Source organism: Lithobates pipiens, unplaced genomic scaffold, assembly GCF_037356315.1.
Source record: "Lithobates pipiens isolate NorthernLeopardFrog02 unplaced genomic scaffold, aLitPip1_a1.2 Scaffold_23, whole genome shotgun sequence".
Lineage (NCBI taxonomy): Eukaryota > Metazoa > Chordata > Amphibia > Anura > Ranidae > Lithobates > Lithobates pipiens.
Genome location: NW_027507785.1, coordinates 325368097 through 325390251, shown reverse-complemented (window position 1 = coordinate 325390251; position 22155 = coordinate 325368097).

Sequence of the window (22155 nt, the reverse complement as noted above, 5' to 3'; positions counted from 1 at the left end):
ACTTTTTCACAGCATTGCAATTTAAAGCGGTATTAAACCCAAAAAGCAAACATTTATTATATTGTAGCCTATACATTCTTAGATGTGAGGGTTGCATTATTTTTTTTGTTTTTTAGCCTTTTTTTCATCTTCTCATTTTATTTTTATTTGGTGAACCAGCCAGTAAGTCTGTTGTTTTTCAAGAGAACAAGCTGTCATGCTCTACGTGCCTTCACAACCATACTTTATGTGAGTTGCCAATTTTGTTTTATCATACAGTAAATGATTTACTGCTGCACTTAGATGGCGCACTCTGTAGTGTGTGTGTGTGTGTGTGTGTGTGTGTGTGTGTGTGTGTGTGTGTTTATATAATGGCTTGACAAAGAGGCAGGAACATCTTAAAATGCACAGCCATGCCCCCAGGACTTCCCCCTGCACCTGACATCATCCAATGGGTTCCTCTGGAGTATCCCCCCAAGCAGGAAGTGCTCTGAGCTTCCTATGCCTACCCAGCCGGTGGCAGTACTGTACAATTTCTGGTCTGGACTGGATGCCTCTGCTACAGGGTTCTCCCCAGATGTCCTGATTTCTTATGATCAACATGCATTTACAAGCTTACTTTCATGTTAGTTGCTATTTTGTCTTTAGCATATAATAAATGTTTTATTGCTGCACTTAGATGGCACCCTCTGCAGTGTGTGTGTGTGTGTTTATATAATGGCTTGACAAAGAGGCAGGAACATCTTAAAATGCATAGCCATGCCCCCAGGACTTCCCCCTGCACCTGACATCATCCAATGGGTTCCTCTGGAGTATCCCCCCAACCAGGAAGTGCTCTGAGCTTCCTATGCCTACCCAGTCGTTGGCAGTACTGTACGATTTCTGGTCTGGACTGGATGCCTCTGCTACAGGGTTCCCCCCAGATGTCCTGATTTCTTATGATCAACATGCATTTACAAGCTTACTTTTATGTTAGTTGCTATTTTGTCTTTAGTATATAATAAATGTTTTGTTGCTGTACTTAGATGCCGCCCTCTGCTGTGTGTGTGTGTGTGTGTTTATATAATGGCTTGACAAAGAGGCAGGAACATCATAAAATGCACAGCCATGCCCCCAGGACTTCCCCCTGCACCTGACATCATCCAATGGGTTCCTCTGGAGTATCCTCCCAACCAGGAAGTGCTCTGAGCTTCCTATGCCTGCCCAGTCGGTGGCAGTGCTGTACAATTTCTGGTCTGGACTGGATGTCTCTGCTACAGGGTTCCCCCCAGATGTCCTGATTTCTTATGGTCAACATGCATTACAAGCTTACTTTTATGTTAGTTGCTATTTTGTCTTTAGTATATAATAAATGTTTTGTTGCTGCACTTAGATGGCGCCCTCCGCTGTGTGGTTTTTACATCTTGATTCAGAGATTTCTTTTGTCTGTCTGGAGGTGCTGCATCTTGTGAAAGGAAGCTTACCCGGGTCAACCCCTGGCATACCCGACAAAGACCAGTTTATTGGACTCATGGTTATGCATGCCAGTGTTTTGTCTCTGCTATAAGGAGATCACCCATGCAATATGTGTGCCGTAAAAACATTTCTTTTTATGTATTATAATTAAGACTGGTCAAAAAAAAATAGAATTTTTCCAAATTTATCTTTCTGTCTATAAATGGTCTAAAAAATAAAGCCTTGTTTATCCAAAAAAAAAAAAAAATCTATTATATATGTATTACTTCATTATCTTAAGTGATGGTGAATCTATTATCCAATCAATATGCTCATAGCAGGAATGTGTAAAATTGATCTGGTCCATAAAGTGTATAGAGGTTCAAGAGCTGAACTGGTTAATGGAACATTATTACCCAATTTAGAAAAATCTATAAAATGTAATATATCCAGTGTGTAAAAACAAAACAAAAAAAAATAAAATAAAAAAATCATAAGGGCCGGTTCACACAGCGAGCCGCGGCGAGGCGTCTCCGACTTACCTCGCCGCGACCTGCGGGGAGCTCAGCGGCGACTTGCAGAGGACTTCTGTATAGAAGTCAATGCAAGTCGCCCCCGAAGTCGCCCCGAAGTAGTACAGGAACCTTTTTTCTGAGTCGGAGCGACTCGAGTCGCTCCTCTCAGAACGGTTCCATTGTACAGAACGGGGGCGACTTGCGGGATCGAGGCGAGGCGAGCCGTGTCGCCTCGCCTCGCCTCGCTGTGTGAACCGGCCCTAACTCTGATCTCCCAACATAACGCACTCCATATGGCACAATATTCTCTTCAAATGAACCTCAATTAATGGGGCTGATTCATTAAAATTTTGAAAGAAGTAATGAAAGAGAAATGAAAAAAAAAAATGACAAAAAAAAAGTTTAACCGCTTCAGCCCCGGAACATTTTACCCCCTTCCTGACCAGAGAACTTTTAATGGGATTCAGCACTGCGTCACTTTAATTGACAATTGCGAGGTCGTGCGACATTGTACCCAAACAAAATTGATGTACTTTTTTTCCCCGCAAATAGAACTTTCTTATGGTGGTATTTGATCACCTCGGCGGGTTTTCATTTTTTTGCGCTATATACAAAAAAAGAGCAACAATTTTTTTAAAAAAAAAGCAATATTTTTTTTACTTTTTGCTATAATAAATATCCCCCAAAAATATATAAAAAAACTATTTTTTTCCTCAGTTTAGGCCGATACGTATTCTTCTACATATTTTTTGGGGGGAAAAAAAAATCACAATAAGCCTATATATATTGGTTTGCGCAAAAAAGTTATAGTGTCTACAACATAGGGAATGGATTTATGGCATTTTATTATTAATTTTTTTTTTATTAGAAATGGCGGCGATCTGTGATTTTTTATCGGGACTGTGACATTATGGTGGACACATCGAACACTTTTTACACTATTTTGAAATACAGCAATGTACGTCGACAGAATGGCACGGGCAGGCAAATGGGCGTACATGTACGTCCCTTTAAATTTGCCGCCCTGCCATTGGGAGCGCGCCACCGGTGGCGCGCCCCCGCGTTGGTCGGGACCCCCGTGAGTCTGGTCACGGGACCCGCGGACTCGATCGCCGCGGGCATCCCCGCGATCGTCTCACGGAGCGGCCAAATGAAGAAATGCCGTTGTAAACAGCATTTCTTCATTCTGCCTAGCAACTAGTGACGCTGATCTCTGCTCCATGTGATTGGAGCAGAGATCAGTGTTCACTAAATGAAAGCCCAACCCCCCCACAGTTAGTAACACACCCCTAGGAACACTTAACCCCTACACTGCCACCCACTGGTTAACCCCTTCACTGCCAGTGTCATTTACACAGGAATCACTGCATTTATATAGCAGTGATTACTGTATAAATGACAATGGTCCCAAAAATGTGTCAAAAATGTCCGATGGGTCCCCCACAATGTCGCAGTCACAATAAAAATCGCTGATCGCCGCCATTACTAGTAAAAAAAAAATAATAAAAAATTATTAATAAAAATGCTATAAAACTATCCCTATTTTGTAAACGCTATAACTTTTGCGCAAACCAATCAATAATCGCTTATTGCGATTTTTTTACCAAAAATATGGAGAAGAATACGTATTGGCCTAAACTGAGGGAAAAAAATGTTTTTTTATATATTTTTGGGGGATATTTATTATAACAAAAAGTAAAAAATAATGCATTTTTTTCAAAATTGTCGCTCTATTTTTGTTTATAGCGCAAAAAATAAAAACCGCAGGGGTGATCAAATACCACCAAAAGAAAGCTCTATTTGTGGGAAAAAAAGGACGTCAATTTTGTTTGGGAGCCACGTCGCACGACCGCGCAATTGTCAGTTAAAGCGACGCAGTGCCGAATCGCAAAAAGTGGTCTGGTCTTTGACCAGCAAAATGGTCCGGCCTGAAAGTGGTTAAATGTCCTTCTGAGGACGATGGTCTTCTTCATAGGATTTTGGATCCAATAAAGTACATTTGTTATAAGAACCATTTGTTTATCTTTGAGTCTTTGATGGAACTCCTCATTACGAAAATAATCTCAAAGGAAGAAAAAGAGGAAACTATATAGTGTAGTACTCTGAATGCTGTACTCTACATGTGCAAAACTTTAGAATATCATATATTGTGCTCACATGTACAGTGCCTTAAAGTATTCATACCCCTTGACATTTTCCACATTTTGTCATGTTACAACCAAAAACATAAATGTATTTAATTGGGATTTTATGTGATACACCAACACAAAGTGGCACATAATTGTGAAGTGGAAGGAAAATGATAAATAGTTTTCCATTTTTTTTTTTTTTATAAATAAATATGTGAAAAGTGGTGGGGGGGGGGGGCATTTGTATTCAGACCCCTTTGCTCTGATACCCCCTAACTAAGATAAAGTTGTGGAGAAGTATAAAGCAGGGTTAGGTTATGAAAAAATATCCCAAGCTTTGAACATCTCACGGAGCTCTGTTCAATCCATCATCGGAAAATGGAAAGAGTATGACCCAACTGCAAACCTACCAAGACACGGCCGTCCACCTAAACTGACCAGCCGGGCAAGGAGAACATTCATCAGAAGAGCCAAGAGGCCCATGGTAACTCTGGAGGAGCTGCAGAGATCCACAGCTCAGGGGGGAGAATCTGTCCACAGGACAACTATTAGTCGTCTCTCCACAAATCTGCCCTTTATGGAAGAGTGACAAGAAGAAAGACATTGGAGGAAGAAAGTCATAAGAAGTTCTGTTTGTAGTTTGTGAGAAGCCATGTGGGGGACACAGCAAACATGTGGAAGAAGGTGCTCTGGTCAGACGAGGCCAAAACTTTTTTTACCTAATAGCAAAACGCTATGTGTGGCGGAAAACTAACACTGCACATCGCCCTGAACACACCATCCCCACCGTGAAACATGGTGGTGGCAGCATCATGCTGTGGGGATTCTTTTCTTCAGCAGGGACAGGGAAGCTGGTCAGAGTTGATGGGAAGATGGATGGAGCCAAATACAGGACAATCTTAGAAGAAAACCTGTAAGCTCTTGTACACACGGTCGGACATTCCGACAACCAAATCCGTCGGATTTTGTCCGTAGGATTTTGTCCGAAACTGTTGCATACACACGGTCGGACGAAGTTGTCGGAAAATCCGATCGTTCAGAACGTGATGACGTTATTTCGTTACGACGGGACTACGTTCAGGCTAGTAGCCAATAGCTTTGGTGTAGGAATTTGATCTGAGCATGCGTAGCACTTTGTCCGATCGGAATTCTCTACACATGATCGGAGTATGTCCTACCGGAGCATTTTGTCGGAAAATTTTACCAACAAGTTGGAAAACTTGGTCTGTCGGATACTCCGACAGAAACAGTCCGATGGAGACCACACACAGTCGGATTATCCGACAAAATGGTCCGATCGGACACATTCCGTCTGAATCTCCGATCGTGTGTACAAGGGCTTAGAGTCTGCAAAAGACTTGAGACTGGGGCGGAGGTTCACCTTCCAGCAGGACAACGACCCGAAACATCCAGCCAGAGCTACAATGGGATGGTTTAGATCAGGGATAGGGAATTCAAATTCAAGGAGGTCTGGTCACTAAAAAAAAAATTCCGAGGTCCGAATCACAATTCTGTGCCATGAACGATTATACGCGTCTTCCTTCCCTTTTTCGGTGCAAGTCGCGCTCTCTGGTGCTTTTCCTATATAGTTTCCTTCACACGCTCTGGTAATACTCTGTGAATGTAAATGTCCCCAATAGTGTTCCCCTTACATCGGGTGCCCCTACCAGAGTAATTCATTACATTGGGTGTCCCCATCAGACTACCCCCATAAATCAGTTGCCACTGTCAGGGTACCCCCTTATATCAGGCATTCCCATCAGGTTTCTTCATCACAAGGCTCCCTTACATCTGGTGTCTCCCATCAGTGTGCCCCCCTACATCATTTGTCCCCATCAGAGTGTCCGCTTACATTAGGTGCCATCATCAGAGTGTCCCCTTACATTATTTGTCCCTATCAGCAGGTGCCATCATCAGAGTGCCCCTTTACATCAGGTGTCCCCATCAGAGTGCCCCTTTACATCAGGGGTCTCCATCAGAGTGCCACCTTACATCAGATATCCCCATCAGAGTGTCCCTTTACTTCAGGTGTCCCTATCAGAGTGTCCCTTTACTTCAGGTGTCCCTATCAGAGTACCTCCACTAACATAATATGTGCCCATCAGTGTGTCCCCCTTAAAATAAAATGTGTCCATGAGCATGCCCCTTATTTTATGTTAGGGGCACTCTGATGGGTACATTTTATGTAAAGGGGCATGCTAATGGGTACATTTTGTTGTGCCGTCAGCATGCCCCTTTACATAAAGTGTGCCTATCAAAGTGAACCTTAACATAAAATAAGGGGCATGGTGATGGGCACATTTTAGGTCAAGGGGCATGCTAATGGGCACAAAAAATGTGGCCACCTGCGTGCCCTTTAAAATAAAATGTGCCCATCGGTGTTGCACTTAAAATAAAATATGCCCATCAGAGTGCCCCTTAACATAAAATAAGTAGCATGCTGATGGGCACATTTTATGTTAAGGGGCTCTCTGATGTGCACAACAAAATGCACCCATCAGATTATGCCCCACATACCTTCAGGGCAGGAGAGAGCACATATGGCGACCTGCAGGGGGACGGAAGATATACCTCACATGAGAGCCAGGAGCAGGGAGCAAGGTGCCGCAAACAGCAGGGGGGGGGGGGGGAGGCACGTGACGTTCTACCCAGCTGGGAGAGAGCAAGAGCCGCGGTGGGGGGCAGACACGCAACGTCATTGGTTCCTGGGAAACCCACGGTCCCAGCAAATGAATAACTGGTACTACACTAGCGGTCTGGCGCTCCGGGCAGAAGCACCCTGCCGGCCGTGCCTGGACCACGGCCACCATTTATTGACAGCTGGTTTAGATCAAAGCATATTCATGTGTTAGAATGGCCCAGTCAAAGTCCAGACCTAAATCCCATTGAGAATCTGTGACAAGACTTGAAAATTGCTGATCACAGACGCTCTCCATCCAACCTGACAGAGCTTGAGATATTTTGCAAAGAAGAAAAATGGGCAGAAATGTCCCTCTCTAAATGTGTAAAGCTGGTAGAGACACCCCCAAAAAACATCTGTAATTGCAGAGAAAGGCGGTTCTACAAAAGTATTGACTCCGGGGGGCGCCATACAAATGTACCCCCCACACTTTTCACATATTTATTTGGAAAACATGATGAAAACCATTTATCATTTTCCTTCCACTTCACAATTATGAGCCACTTTGTGTTGGTCTATCACATAAAATCCCAATAAAATACATTTATGTTTTTGGTTGTAACATAAAAAAATGTGGAACATTTCAGGGGGTATGAATACTTTTTCAAGGCGCTGTACTTCAGCTCTATTTGCTACTTTTTATACACCCTCACCCTCCAGACCAGTGTTTTTCAACCTTCTTTCAGTCAGGGCACCCTTTAGAAATGTGCACAATCCCGGGGCACACCACTCTGGGGGTCGTTCACTCCGGGGGGGGAGGGGGGGTGTCTGAGCACTCGCTCGCTTTTTTTGCACCTTAGTTTGTGTGAACGATCCCCAAACTGCACTCTGTGAGGCAAAGTTCAGTGATCTTGGGTTGTAACTCCTCCAAATTTCTCCTTCTAGCACAAAACGCCCCCCCCCCCCATCCCCCATCCCCTCTCCTAGCACAATCCTCCCACAAATGTGGGCTGTGTAGGGTGTAGGCTGTGTGTGTACTGTGCTAGATAATGAGATACAAAGTAACATTGTTTATAAACATTGATCAGACAGGAGATAGAGAGATACAAAGTAACATTGTTTATAAACATTGATCAGACAGAAGATAGAAAGATAAAAAGTAGCATTGTTTATAAAAATTGACCAGACAGGAAATAATGACATACAAAGTAACATTGTATCTATCACTCATCTGATCAATATTTATAAACAATATTACTTTGTATCTATCTCTGTCTGCTCAATGTTTATAAATAATGTTACTTTGTATCTCATTATCTCCTGTCTGATCAATGTTTATAAACATTGTTATTTTGTATCTCTCTATCTCTGTCTGATCAATGTTTATAAAAAAAAATTACTTTGCATCTATCGCTCATCTGATCAATATTTATAAACAAAGTAATATTTTTTATAAACATTGATAAGACAGAGATAGAGAGATACAAAGTGACATTGTTTATAAACATTGATTAGGCAGGAGATAATGAGACACAAAGTAACATTGTTTATAAGCATTGATCAGATAGGAGGTAGAGAGATACAAAGTAGAATTGTTTATAAACATTGATCAGACAGGAGATAGAGAGATACAAAGTAACATTGTTTGTAAACATTGATCAGACAGGAGATAGAGAGATACCTAGTAACATTGTTTATAAATATTGAATAGATAGGAGATAGAGAGATACAAAGTAACATTATTTATAAACATTGATCAGACAGAGATAGAGAGATACAAAATGACATTGTTTATAAACATTGATCAGACAGGAGATAATGAAATACAAAGTAACATTGTTTATAAACATTGATCAGACAGGAGAAAGAGAGATACAAAGTAGAATTTTTATAAACATTGATCAGACAGGAGATAATGAAATACAAAGTAACATTGTTTATAAACATTGATCAGACAGGAGATAGAGAGATACAAAGTAACATTGTTTATAAACATTGATCAGACAGGAGATAGAGAGATACAAAGTAACATTGTTTATAAACATTGATCAGACAGGAGATAGAGAGATACCTAGTAACATTGTTTATAAATATTGAATAGATAGGAGATAGAGAGATACAAAGTAACATTATTTATAAACATTGATCAGACAGAGATAGAGAGATACAAAATGACATTGTTTATAAACATTGATCAGACAGGAGATAATGAAATACAAAGAAACATTGTTTATAAGCATTGATCAGACAGGAGAAAGAGAGATACAAAGTAACAATGTTTATAAACACTGATCAGACAGGAGAAAGAGAGATACAAAGTAACATTGTTTATAAACATTGATCAGACAGGAGGTAGAGAGATACAAATTAACATTGTTTATAAACATTGAATAGATAGGAGCTAGAGAGATACAAAGTAACATTGTTTATAAACATTGATCAGACAGAAGGTAGAGAGATACAAATTAACATTGTTTATAAACATTAAATACATAGATGATACATGGGGCGTGGCCTGACCATGGAGGAGTGAAGACGTGTGTCTCCTCAGCTCCGTCTCACCGCCGCATGATAACAGCGCACGGAGGGTGAATCTGTCCCCATCCTCACACAGCGATGTCCCACAAGAGCCGGGCGTCATCCCAGCACTCACAGGTGGACCGCTCGAGGCAAGCACAGCTGGACAACTTTTTCCCGGGGCAGGAGGAGAAGGGCCGGGAGGCCTCCAAAATGGCGCCGGCCGGCAAGGCCTTGAAAGCTGGCAAGGCCGCGTCATCCACGGACGCAAAGTCGCACCGGAGGGATGCCTCGCCGATACCTTCCCCGCAGTCGATGAGTGATTCGGCCCCCCCGACCTCCCCACGGTCACCCGGGTTGCTGCCAGAAGCCCCTGATGAACCGGACCCTCTGGCTGATGCAGATATCAGGCGCTATATTCTGTCCCACCCCACCAAGGCCGACCTGGAGCGCTTTGCAGATAGAGTGGAGAAGGCGTTTAAGGAAGATATTGCACAGCTTAAGGCAGACACAGTACACCTGGGGGGTAGGATGGAGTCCCTGGAGCAGAGATTTGAGGAGGCTCTCCCTGCAATAACTATGCTGCAGGACCAATGTGATGCACAAGGCCGTCAGATTGAGGCCCTGCTTTGCCAGTTAGACGACACCGAGAACCGCAGTCGCAGAGCTAACATTAGGATCCGGGGCCTACCTGAGGCCACAGGGGCCAGGGACATTATTCCTACCCTGGAGGGTGTTTTTAAGGAGATCCTAGGCTTACCTGCTACGGCTACTGTGGAAATTGACCGTGCACATAGGGCCTTGAAACCCCCCTCTCAAGATTTGAATAATCCCAGAGACATTATCTGTAAGCTACATAAGTATACGCTTAAGGATCGTATAATGCAGAAAATGAGAGGGAAACCCTATTTTGATTTTGATGGTGCACACCTGGCTTTTTACCAGGACATCTCAAGGCGCACTCTTATGCAACGCCGAGCCTTGCGCCCCCTCCTGCTGGCTATTCAAGAGGCTGGACTGCCATACCGATGGGGGTTTCCCTTTGCCCTCCAGGTTACCAGGGAGGGTAAGACCGTGACTCTCCGCACTAAAGATGACCTCCCACATTTTTTGGCTGCCTTGGAGCTGGAACAGGTTGATTTCCCGGACTGGAGGAACCCTTCGGACTTTGCGGCTTTTAGATTGCCGACACCGCAACCGTGGCTGCCTGCTAGGAGTCAGAACCGCAGACGGCGCCATAGGAGACAATCCCGGGATCCTTCCACGGACGCTGCTGCCCTGGGTCCCTGAGGGTACCGAAACTTTTTCCCAAGAACGCGCTCCTGTGATCTGAGGAACTCTAAGTTGACTTGACTTGACTTACCTGGACTTCCCCACGGCACCCTGTGCTGGTTTCAGTTTTTGGTTCGCATTGGCAGTTAATTCAATTTGATTTTTTTTTTTTTCTCTCTCTTTTTAATGGCCATATTTTTTTTATTTTTGGTTCTGCCGTGGGGACCCTGTAAACTGTTAATCATTGCTGCTTTCTTTGTTTTTCCCCTCCTTTCTCGCACTGAGTCAGGTGCGGTGGACGGAGATGGGGACCCACTTCCCTCTTTGTTATGGGATTCCACGTACCCCCAGTAGGATGCCCGTTTTTTTCTTTTTTTTTCTTCTGTACGGGCTTAGATCCTGATGGGGATCTGGAGTTGTGGCCTGGGCCTCACCCCCCCTTTGGGGGGGGTGGGGACCTCGCCATAGCTTTTAGTTTTTTTCTACCTCTAGCCGGCCTCGGCCGCTATGTTTTATCAGTTGTAACTTGTATATCTCTCACATGTATGTTTTTTCTCCCCCTTTTTCTTTATCTCTCTTCTCTTAACCGCTCTCCTCTTTTTGACTCTTCTATCTTTAGGTCCTCTCTGATGCTCTGCCGTCTGCACCGGGCGCACCACCACTTTTCGAGCATGTCTCTGCCTGAACTTTTGGGATGGCTACACTGCGGGTAAGCACTTACAATGTTAGGGGCCTATGCTCCCCTCATAAGCGTAGTAAGCTCTGGGGGGAATTGAAGCGGCTGAGGTCGCAGGTGATTTTCCTTCAGGAAACTCACTTTACGCATCAGTCGTCCCCTAAACTACCTACCCATCTTTTTAACCAGTGGTTTCTAAGCAACTCCCCCTTAGCTAAATCGAGAGGTACAGCTATCGGCATACATAAGTCCTGCCCCTTCCAACCCTCTGATCACAGGGTAGACCCCCAGGGCAGGTATGTCTTCTTGAAGGGCACTATAGCTGGACAACTCTATACGTTCGCAACACTTTATGCCCCTAACGCTGACCAACTTACTTTTATTGACCGTACCTTGGACCGTCTAGCGGAGTTTCGGGAAGGTTTTTTAATTGTAGGAGGAGACTTTAACGTAAGCCCTGACACCCAACTGGACACATCCCATGCGAGACCCTCCCATTCATACAAATTCCTTAAACATTACCGCAAGACTCTGCAATCCCATCTCCTGTCGGACGGTTGGCGGACACTGCACCCCCCTGATAGGGACTACAGTTATTATTCTAAGGTACATGATGTGTACACACGGATTGACCACATCTACGTTGACCGTAATATCCTGGAACTCCTTCAGTCCGCGTCTATAGACGTCATTTCCATCTCTGACCATGCCCCAGTGACGGTGGCCTTTGCCCTACCAATGGTTCAGCAGAGGGCCTGGACATGGCGGCTTAATGATAATTTATTGGATGATGGAATAGCGGTGAAGGAGGTCACGGATACACTGACTAACTACTTTAAGGAGAATCCGCCGGCCGAGATAGGTGAGGGGGTTACATGGGAAGCTCATAAGGCGGTGGTTAGGGGGGCATTAATCTCTCAGGGGACTAGGCTGAAAAAAGCTCGTCGGGCGGATTTTACGCGGGTGTATACTGCTCTTCAGAAAGCGGAACTCGCTCATAAGACTAATGGGAGTCCGGAGGCTTTGTCGGCTCTGACGGAGCTACGGGAACTATTTCTGCGGTTATTAGACCGCCAAGCCCGCAAACAATTTCGCTTTTTGGCTCACAAGTATTACGAACACGGGAATAAGTGCGGTCGGATGCTGGCTCGTGCCCTCCGTAAACGCCACGCTCAGACCTATATTCACAAATTACACGATTCTGCAGGGGTTCCGGTTGTCCAATCCTCTAAAATAGCGGCCAGGTTCCGTGAATACTACACAACACTGTATAACTTAGACTCTACAGTCTCCCCCGCGACCCGAGTAGATAGACTCAAGGCGACCCGTGCCTACTTGGCGGCGGCTGATCTGCCGAAACTTACCGAGGAACAATCCGCTGCCCTGGAGCTCCCAATTACGGTAGAGGAGCTTGGGGCCACGGTGGAGTCCTTGCCCAATGGTAAGAGTCCTGGCCCAGACGGATTCACTAAGGTCTACTATAAAACTTTCCTGCCCCAGCTACAGGCTCCCATGTGCGCCTACTTTAATGCAATTGCGGGGGGAAGTGCCATCCCCCAGGAAGCCCTTCTGGCTCACATTACTGTGCTGCCAAAGGAGGGCAAGGACCCCACCGTCCCCCAGAGCTACCGCCCTATTTCCCTTCTTAATTTGGACATAAAGATTCTGACGAAAATTCTAGCAAATAGACTGAAGCTCCTTATTCCTGGCTTGGTCCACCCGGACCAGACAGGCTTTGTTGCTGGGAGGGAGGCCAGGGATAACTCCCTTCGAGCGGTCCATCTTATTCACTGGGCCCGCTCCCGCCCGGTCCCGCATCCGTATATTGTTTTGTCCACTGACGCTGAAAAAGCTTTTGACCGCATAGACTGGTCCTACCTGACAGAGGTACTTCACTCTATACAACTGGGCCAGCGGATCGGCTTATGCTGATGATGTGTTGTTTCACCTTACGGACCCCCTGCTCTCTCTGCCAAATCTGATGAAGGAACTGAAGCTTTTTGGGTCATTGTCTAATTTTAAGATACATTTTTCAAAGTCGGAAATACTCCCCATCCACTTAGCCCCGCATCTCATAGCATCCCTCAAGGCAGCCTTTCCTTTCGTTTGGACTATGTCGTCCCTACGATACTTGGGAGTGCACTTGACGAACCGTTATGATACCCTGTACCTAGCTAATTACCCACCCTTACTGGATGCGATCAAGAGAGATCTCCTGCAATGGACGGGGACGGCGTTTACATGGTTTGGTCGGGTGAGCGTCATAAAGATGAATGTCCTACCCCGTATACTTTTTTATTTGCAGATGCTTCCGATCCCCTTACCCAAATGCTTCTTTGACCACTTAAGTAGTATGATGTCTCGCTTTATATGGAACGACCGTAAACCTAGAATAGCGTTACGGGTACTGCGTCGTTCGAAGAGGGGGGGTGGACTAGGTGTCCCAGACATTAGACAGTATTATCAAGCGGTGGCCCTCCAGAAGATTCTAGACTGGCGTTTCCACTCTCGAACTAAGCTCTGGGTCCCTTTAGAGAAGTGTCTGGCGGGTAGGAACTTAGCTTACGCGCCCTGGCTGCCCCGGGTATATAGGGGCCTGGCGGAGACGACCTCCCCTCTGACGACCCATGTGTTCTCAGTTTGGGACAGGCTCAACATGACCCTTAAGCTGGCTCCCCCTATGTCCCCGGTGGCCCCACTGGGTGGCTTCCTATGGTTCCCGCCGGGTGAACAGATGGGTTTCTTTGGGAATTGGGTTGACGACGGGAATGCTAGTTGCGGGCAATTTCTGAGAGATGGTGGTCTTATGCCATATGAGGCCCTGCCCGTCAGTAGCTGTGGCTCACGAATGAACTTTTGGAGATACCGACAGCTGCACCACTTTTTTCAGGCACATGGTCATACTATTAGGGATCCCCGGACCCTTACCCCGTTTGAGCGCATCTTTCTTGCAGAGGAGCCGACTCCACACCTGGTTTCTGAGTTATACCGGCTGTTGGACTCGGCCAGCTCCCAGACTACTCCTGCTTATATTAGACGGTGGGAGGCTGACTTGGGGATGACGTTCACAGAGACGCAGTTATCACACCTTTACTCCCTAACCCATTCGTCCTCTAGAGCAGGGGTCATCAACCCCCGGTCCCCGGCCCACTACCGGGCCGTGGCCCTTCTGCAGGTGGGCCGCGGGTGCGGGCGGCCGCAAGACACATGCTGGGCTATGGGTATGAAAGCGGTGGATGGAAGAAGCGAGCGAGCGGGCGGGCAAGCAGAGATGATATCTCTCTCCGCCCCCTCTGCATCACCTGTCTTCCGCCCTCAAAGCCAGTCTGTGTCGGAGGTGCAGCGGGGAGCAGAGAGATGACATCATCTCATACTGCCTGCATCGCCGCTCTCCCCCGGCTCCTCGTGTGTGAAAACTTATGCCGATTCCTTGTTCAGTGGTGCAGATTGCCTGCCCCCCAGACAGCTAATCAGGGGTGGCAGAAGGGTGGAGCCAGAGACTGAGAGCCGAAGGAGTCCCGGACCCCCCTCTGCCAGATGAGACCAGCTGCAGCATGAGGAGAGAGACACCCTGCAACATCCAGAGGGGCGATCCCACAGAGATGTGACATCATCAATGACAGGTGAGCTGTGTGTGGGAGTACAGGTGAGGTGTGCTGGGACCTGTAGTTCACCCCCTCAGCTGTCTGCCTGACATACCACAAGGGGCGCTCCACTCACTCCGCATCTGGTGACAGGCAACGTGGCAGGTGGCAATCCACATCTTGTGGCAGGCAGTGTGGCAAGTGACATTCCGCTTCTAGTGACCGGCAGCGTGGCAAGTGACTATGCACATCTAGTAGCAGGCGACAGTAGTAAGTGACACACTCAAGGCTCCCACTGATTCTACAGTATGGCGAGTTGAACTATTTCATTTATTACTGCAATGTAATAATAGAAATAATACGGTTCAATCACCCTGACACCATATCAAGCATGGTGCCGTGATGATTGAATCACTAACACCAGCCATTGCTCGTGAAAAATCGCCGCCGCCGCCCCCCCCCCCCCCGGGCCTTGGCACAATTTTCATCCACACAGCCGGTCCCCGGTGCCAAAAAGGTTGGGGACCACTGCTCTAGAGACTCCAAGGTTCAGGAGACCAATTTTAAGCTATTGGCACGTTGGTACCGGGTGCCAGCGGACTTGGCTTGTATTTACCCCTCCGCATCAGAGTCCTGTTGGAGGGGATGTGGACAAAGAGGGACCCTAGTTCACGTATGGTGGGAGTGCCCCCTAATTCGACCTTTCTGGGAAGACATACAGGGTCAAGTGAAGTCTGTGACCGGGATTGCTGTCCCTCTCTCGCCGCTGCACTTCCTTCTGCAGGTGCCCTCGGTACCGCTCAGGGTTTATAAGAATACCGTGCTGACACATTTGCTGAATGCAGCCAGATGCCTGATTCCGATATATTGGAAGCGGCCTGGAATCCCCACTCGAGAAGAGTGGTGCAGGGGAGTGCACGCGGTTAAGGAGGCAGAGCATTGGGTCGCTACATGTAAGGGCCTAGAGGACCGATTCCACAATATCTGGAGATCCTGGTCGGCGTATGCGTCGGATCCTAACCATATGCCCTCCAGTTTAGACGTGGCTCTGCTGGAGTTGGCAGACCCTACCCTTAAAACTCTCAGGCTGGGCGGAGCCCAGGGGGGGACCGGATCTTCCCCTGGAAGCTCTTAGCGAAGGAATGCTGCCTACGAAAATTGATGCTGGGGAGTGGTGTGCCCGGTGCGGACGGAGCGGACATTTGGAGACTATACTCAGGTAACTTGACCTACTTTTCCTTTTTTCTTCCTGTCCCTTTTTTTTTTTTCTCTTGCCTCCCTTTCCTTCTTTCGCCCCCCCCCCCTATTATGTCCCTTCCCCTCTATCCGCTGCACAGGCAGTTGCTCTTCCTTACTACCCTATGCTGTCCTTTTCTCTCTTCCTTTTCCTCTTCCCTACCTTTCCACTTTTCTCTGGTCAGAATGTCACGTAGCCTGAGCTGCCGAAGCTGGTAGGTGGTGGGCTGGGATCCCTATTTTGACGCTTGGGCTGCCAGGCAAGACTTTTTGAGATTGGCGGAGGGTGGTGTTCCGGCCGACCCTCTGTGGTGCCGCCGGTTCCCGGGATGCGCTGGCGGTGAAGGGTGGCTAGCTGGCGGCCGTTGGGGCCCCCCCCCTCTACCCTAGTGCCGGGACGGTGTCCATTTTTCAGGTGCCTGTCTGCAGATTTGACCCACTATTGGTTGGGGTGATTGTTTTCTTTTTACCCTGGCACTTATCTGGGTTTCCCAGCCCGCCTGCTATGTGTATACCCACGACATTCTCCTTTTCTTCATGACTCTAAGACCCTTTTCTTACAGTTTGTTTAAATGTTCAACTTACAAGATGTTATTTTGGCACTGGAGCGGCTTTTCTGAGGCCGATAAGTATTGCACTTAACTGTGATGTTGGACCTGTCTTGTTTTTCATGCTTCTGTTTCTGTTATATTGCAATAAATACTGATTACACACAAAAAAAAAAAAAAATAGATAGGAGATAGAGCTAGCCAAAACAGGAAGTGAGAGGAAATCCCTGGTTGTCACGAGAATTAGTGAAAGGGTGAATCTCCCTAACGGGGCGCAGAGAGCAATAAAAGCCTGACAGGTGTTCTAACCCCTCTCTACTCTATCCAATACTAAACAAAAAATAAAGTTCTGCCTTTAGTTATACTTTCGGTTTATCTCCCCGCCGTATTGTAACTCTGATACCTGCAGACAGTCATAGAACATACGCTGGTTTTATGACGGCATAAACTCTGATAAAATGGAGTTTCGAACTTTTAATAGTCCAACAACTAGAAATGACACAATTGTTTTTTTTACGAGTCCGTCTTTTGTCTTTTTTTTTTTTTCCTTCCATTCTTTAGTTTTGACAGAATAAAAATGGAAATCAAACATAAAAATATTACGAGTCTAAAAAAATGAACTTTTAACGGCCAATATAGATTTTACACTTTCATCGTTACAGGAGAAGGAAGTTCTGCGAAAAACGAGGCGCGCCGATATTTTCAGAACGCTCATTAAAAATGTTTTAAAATGTAACAATGTGAATTATGATGAAATGGTGAGACTGACAATGACTCTATATTAGGTACTTAGCAAATAAATGTTTTAATTAATGACACGAAAACATCCTTTAGAGTCATTAATGTGGTAAGAAACCTAAAAGTTCCCTTCACATAAAATATAATCTGCGGCTATGGGCAGGTATAGGAGCCATATATCATATATTCCAGGAGATAATTATGGGTAGCATGGACTATAGGAAGACACTGCCATCTGCTGGATATATGCAGACATTACAAAATAAAGATTTACTTCTTAAGCTTCCAAAACATTTATTTTTTATTTTTTTACACTTACTGTATTTATCGGCGTATAGCACGCGCCGGCTTATAACACGCACCCCAAGTTTAAGAGGGAAGTTTAAGGAAAAAAACGTTTAGGAGGCAAGTTTAAGGAAAAAACCTTACATTTTAAATGCCCATCAATGTAGCCTTCCACTGTCCCCCTGCAGCCCTACACTGTCCCCCTGCAGCCCTACACTGTCCCCCTGCAGCCCTACACTGTTCTCCTGCAGCCCTACACTGTTCTCCTGCAGCCCTACACTGTCCCCCTGCAGCCCTACACTGTCCCCCTGCAGCCCTACACTGTTCTCCTGCAGCCCTACACTGTCCCCCTGCAGCCCTACACTGTTCTCCTGCAGCCCTACACTGTTCTCCTGCAGCCCTACACTGTCCCCCTGCAGCCCTACACTGTTCTCCTGCAGCCCTACACTGTTCTCCTGCAGCCCTACACTGTCCCCCTGCAGCCCTACACTGTTCTCCTGCAGCCCTACACTGTTCTCCTGCAGCCCTACACTGTTCTCCTGCAGCCCTACACTGTCCCCCTGCAGCCCTACAATGTTCTCCTGCAGCCCTACAATGTCCCCCTGCAGCCCTACACTGTCCCCCTGCAGCCCTACACTGTTCTCCTGCAGCTCTACACTGTCCCCCTGCAGCCTTCCACAAAATTGCAGTATGGTTAGTTTTAAATTTACCGCCGCCGCCGCCGCCATCTTCGGCTTCTCCCGCCGCGATCTTCGGCTCCTCCCGCCGCCGCCGTCGAGATCTTCGGCTCCTCCCGCCGCCGCCGCCGAGATCTTCGGCTCCTCCCGCCGCCGAGATCTTCGGCTCCTCCCGCCGCCGCCGTCGAGATCTTCAGCTCCTCCCGCCGCCAACATGGACCGAGCTGAGCCGATGGTACTCGGCTACTCGGCTCTGCTCAGTACACTCGGCTCAGCTCAGTAAATGTTGGCAGCGCTTCGCAGAGCGCAGATCGGCAGATCGGCGGGGGGATCGGCGTATAACACGCACCCATGATTTTCCCCTGATTTTAAGGGGAAAAAAGTGCATGTTATACGCCGATAAATATGGTATATATATATATATATATATATATATATATATATATATATATATATAAAAAAAACTTTCAATAAAACATTTAACAAACCAAAAGAAATCAAATAAGAAAAGTTCCTTTTCAGGGTTTATATACAAAATATAAAAGGACTCTTATTCTCTGTACACACGGTCGGAATTTCCGACCACAACATTTTTTTCCCCGACGGATTTTGGCCGAAATTTGTGTTGCATGCGCACGGTCGGACAAAGTTGTCGGAAAATCCGATCGTTCGGAACGCGGTGACGTTCGTTTCGTATGGCGGGACTACGTAGAGGCCAATAGCTTTCGTCCCGTAATTTTTTCTGAGCATGCGCGGCACTTTGTCCGTCGGGATTCTCTACAAACGATTCGGAAAAAGTCTGATCGGATTTTGATGAGGGAAAATTTTAGATCCCGCTCCCAAACTTTTTCCGTCGGAAATTTCCGACGGAAAAAGTCAGATAGAGCCCACACATAATCCGATCGGACCTTTTCCGGCGGAAATTCCGACCGCGTGTACAGGGCATTACAGTGGGGCGTCCTCTGCAAAGCAAGGGTTAAATATTTTCTTTCGTCTTAGGGGAGGAAGAGAAAAAACACCTATACTTATTTCATTCCTCGTCCCCCACCCCCAACAGCCGGTGCTGTTCTCCTCCCTCCGATGCCTTGGGTTGTGGACAGGCCCTCAGTATCCTCACTTACAATGCAGGACTGCAGGTCCTGCATTGTATGTGATGACATCACAGAGTGCTTGCAACTAAAATAGCGGGGATGAGGGACCAGTCATACAGCTGGGAGGAAGCCTGCAGGAGAAAGGAAAAAAGGTAGGTACAATCGATTTCTATGCCCCCCCCCCCCACCCACAGAGGAATTAACCATTTTTTTCCACGCATTCGGCTTGAAAGGCAGCGCCCACAATTCTGGCATAGGCCTTTGAATTACATGTGTTCCAAATGTTCATTTTATCTTGATTCATTGAATTAAAACATTGGGGTGTATTTGTGAAAAAAAGCGAAAGCGCTTGTACCTTCGTTCTGTGCTAATGGGGCAGAATACAAAGGTTAGGCTGTTTTCTTTGCTGACTGAATGTTCGGCGTCTCTTTTACAGTGACCAAAATGAAACGAAAAGTACACCGCGTTTTCGTGCACTGATGGAAACTATGATGAAAATCAATTCCGTTTTCTTTAAATAACAAAAACGACAATAAAATCTGAGGGAGGGAGGTTTACCCTCGTGGACTTCCCGTTTCCACGGAGCTCCATGCTTAGCAGTCAGCACTGTGTAGTATCACGCAGGCCTCCTCAAACGACCATTCAGAGCGGCGCTGTGCATTACAGGCCCCCTAGTGAGGGTTCTGACACACGATCATCCAGAGCAGAGCACTGTGAGTGTGTACATTACAGGCCTCCCCTCAGACCCCCGTCCAGAGCACTGTGTGCATTACAGGTCACCTCTTACAACTGCCATCCAGAGCACTGTGCATTACAGGCTTCCGCTGAGACCACCATCCAGCACTGTGCAGCATTACAGGTCTCTCATACCACCATCCAGAGCACTGTGCATTACAGGCCACCTCAGACCACCATCCAGAGCACTGTGCAGCATTACAGGCCTTCTCAGACCACCGTCCAGAGTACTTTGCATTACAGGCCTCCTCAGACCACCATCCAGCACTGTGCAGCATTACAGGCCTCCTCAGACCACCGTCCAGAGCACTGTGCATTACAGGCCTCCTCAGACCACCATCCAGCTCTGTGCAGCATTACAGGCCTCTCATACCACCATCCAGAGCACTGTGCATTACAGGCCTCCTCAGGCCACCATCCGGAGCACTGTGCAGCATTACAGGCCTTCTCAGACCACCGTGCATTACAGGCCTCCTCAGACCACCATCCAGCACTGTGGAGCATTACAGGCCTCCTCAGACCACCGTCCAGAGCACTGTGCATTACAGGCCTCCTCAGACCACCATCCACCACTGTGCAGCATTACAGGCCTCTCATACCACCATCCAGAGCACTGTGCATTACAGGCCTCCTCAGGCCACCATCCAGAGCATTGTGCAGCATTACAGGCCTTCTCATATCACCATCCAGAGCACTGTGCATTACAGGCCTCCTCAGGCCACCATCCAGAGCACTGTGTAGCATTACAGTCCTTCTCAGACCACCGTACAGAGCACTGTGCATTACAGTCCTTCTCAGACCACCATCCAGAGCACTGTGCAGCATTACAGGCCTCCCTTTAGACCACCATCCAGCACTGTGCATTACAGGCCTCCTCAGACCACCATCCAGCTCTGTGCAGCATTACAGGCCTCTCATACCCCCATCCAGAGCACTGTGCAGCATTACAGGCCTCCTCAGGCCACCATCCGGAGCACTGTGCAGCATTACAGGCCTTCTCAGACCACCGTCCAGAGCACTGTGCATTACAGACCTCCTCAGACCATCCAGAGCGGCTTAAATCTGTCTCTGTGAGTTTGTTCAAACTTTAATGCCATAAATAATAACATATTAGAATTTTGTACTCCAGGAGTATATTAGAAGTTTGGAAAATCTAGAGAAATGCTTAAATAACGCACTACAATTTAACTAAACCCATTCGATCTTAGTCGACTAAATACGACTAAAACAATTACAGACGACTAAAAATAGGACTAAACTAAAATGGCATTTTAGTCAAAAGACTTATGCCGCGTACACAAGGTTGGACTTTCCGACAGAAAATGTTCGATGTGAGCTTGTTGTCGGTGACCATGTGTATGCTCCATCGAACATTTGCTGTCGTAAATTTCCGCCCACAAATGTTTGAGAGCAGGTTCTCAAAAAAAAGTAGATCGCGTGTACACAAGTCCGTCGCACAAAAACTCAAGCATGCTCGGAATCGAGCAGAAGGAGCCGCATTGGCTATTGAACTTCCTTTTTCTCGGCTCGTCGTACGTCTTGTACGTCACCGCGTTCCCACGTACGCAATTTCCGACAACATTTGTGTGACCATGTGTATGCAAGACAAGTCTGAGCCAACAACCTTCAGAAAAAAAAATCAACCGTTTTGTTGTCCGAAATTCTGATCGTGTGTACACGGCATTAGACTAAAACTAAATTGAAATTTGAGATACAACACGAAAGGGCACCGCTCTGATCAATGAGGCAAAATGATATCCAGTAAAGGTCGGCTGTTGCTTCGAAGAACAAAAATTGGAAATACCCCTAGTGGTGGACTTTTTAGGCCCGTACAATAGTGCCTGTTGCTTCCCAGGTGCTCAGGTCTCGGATGTCCTCCGGCTCTCCATTTGTTTGTTTAAAGCGTAACTCCACTTTTGTTGAGAAAAAAAAAAACACATACCCCTCTGGGTTATCTATTATATAGGGTTTATAACAATCATCGTTGCAGATTCCTACCTTTTGTTATTCTGAAGAAATCCATGTGAGTTTGTCTGTGCCTCTGTGCAGAGTGGGTGTAATGGGAGTGGTTTCATAATTATCAGTCAGCTGTGGCAGCTGCAGAGCACTAATGAGGAAA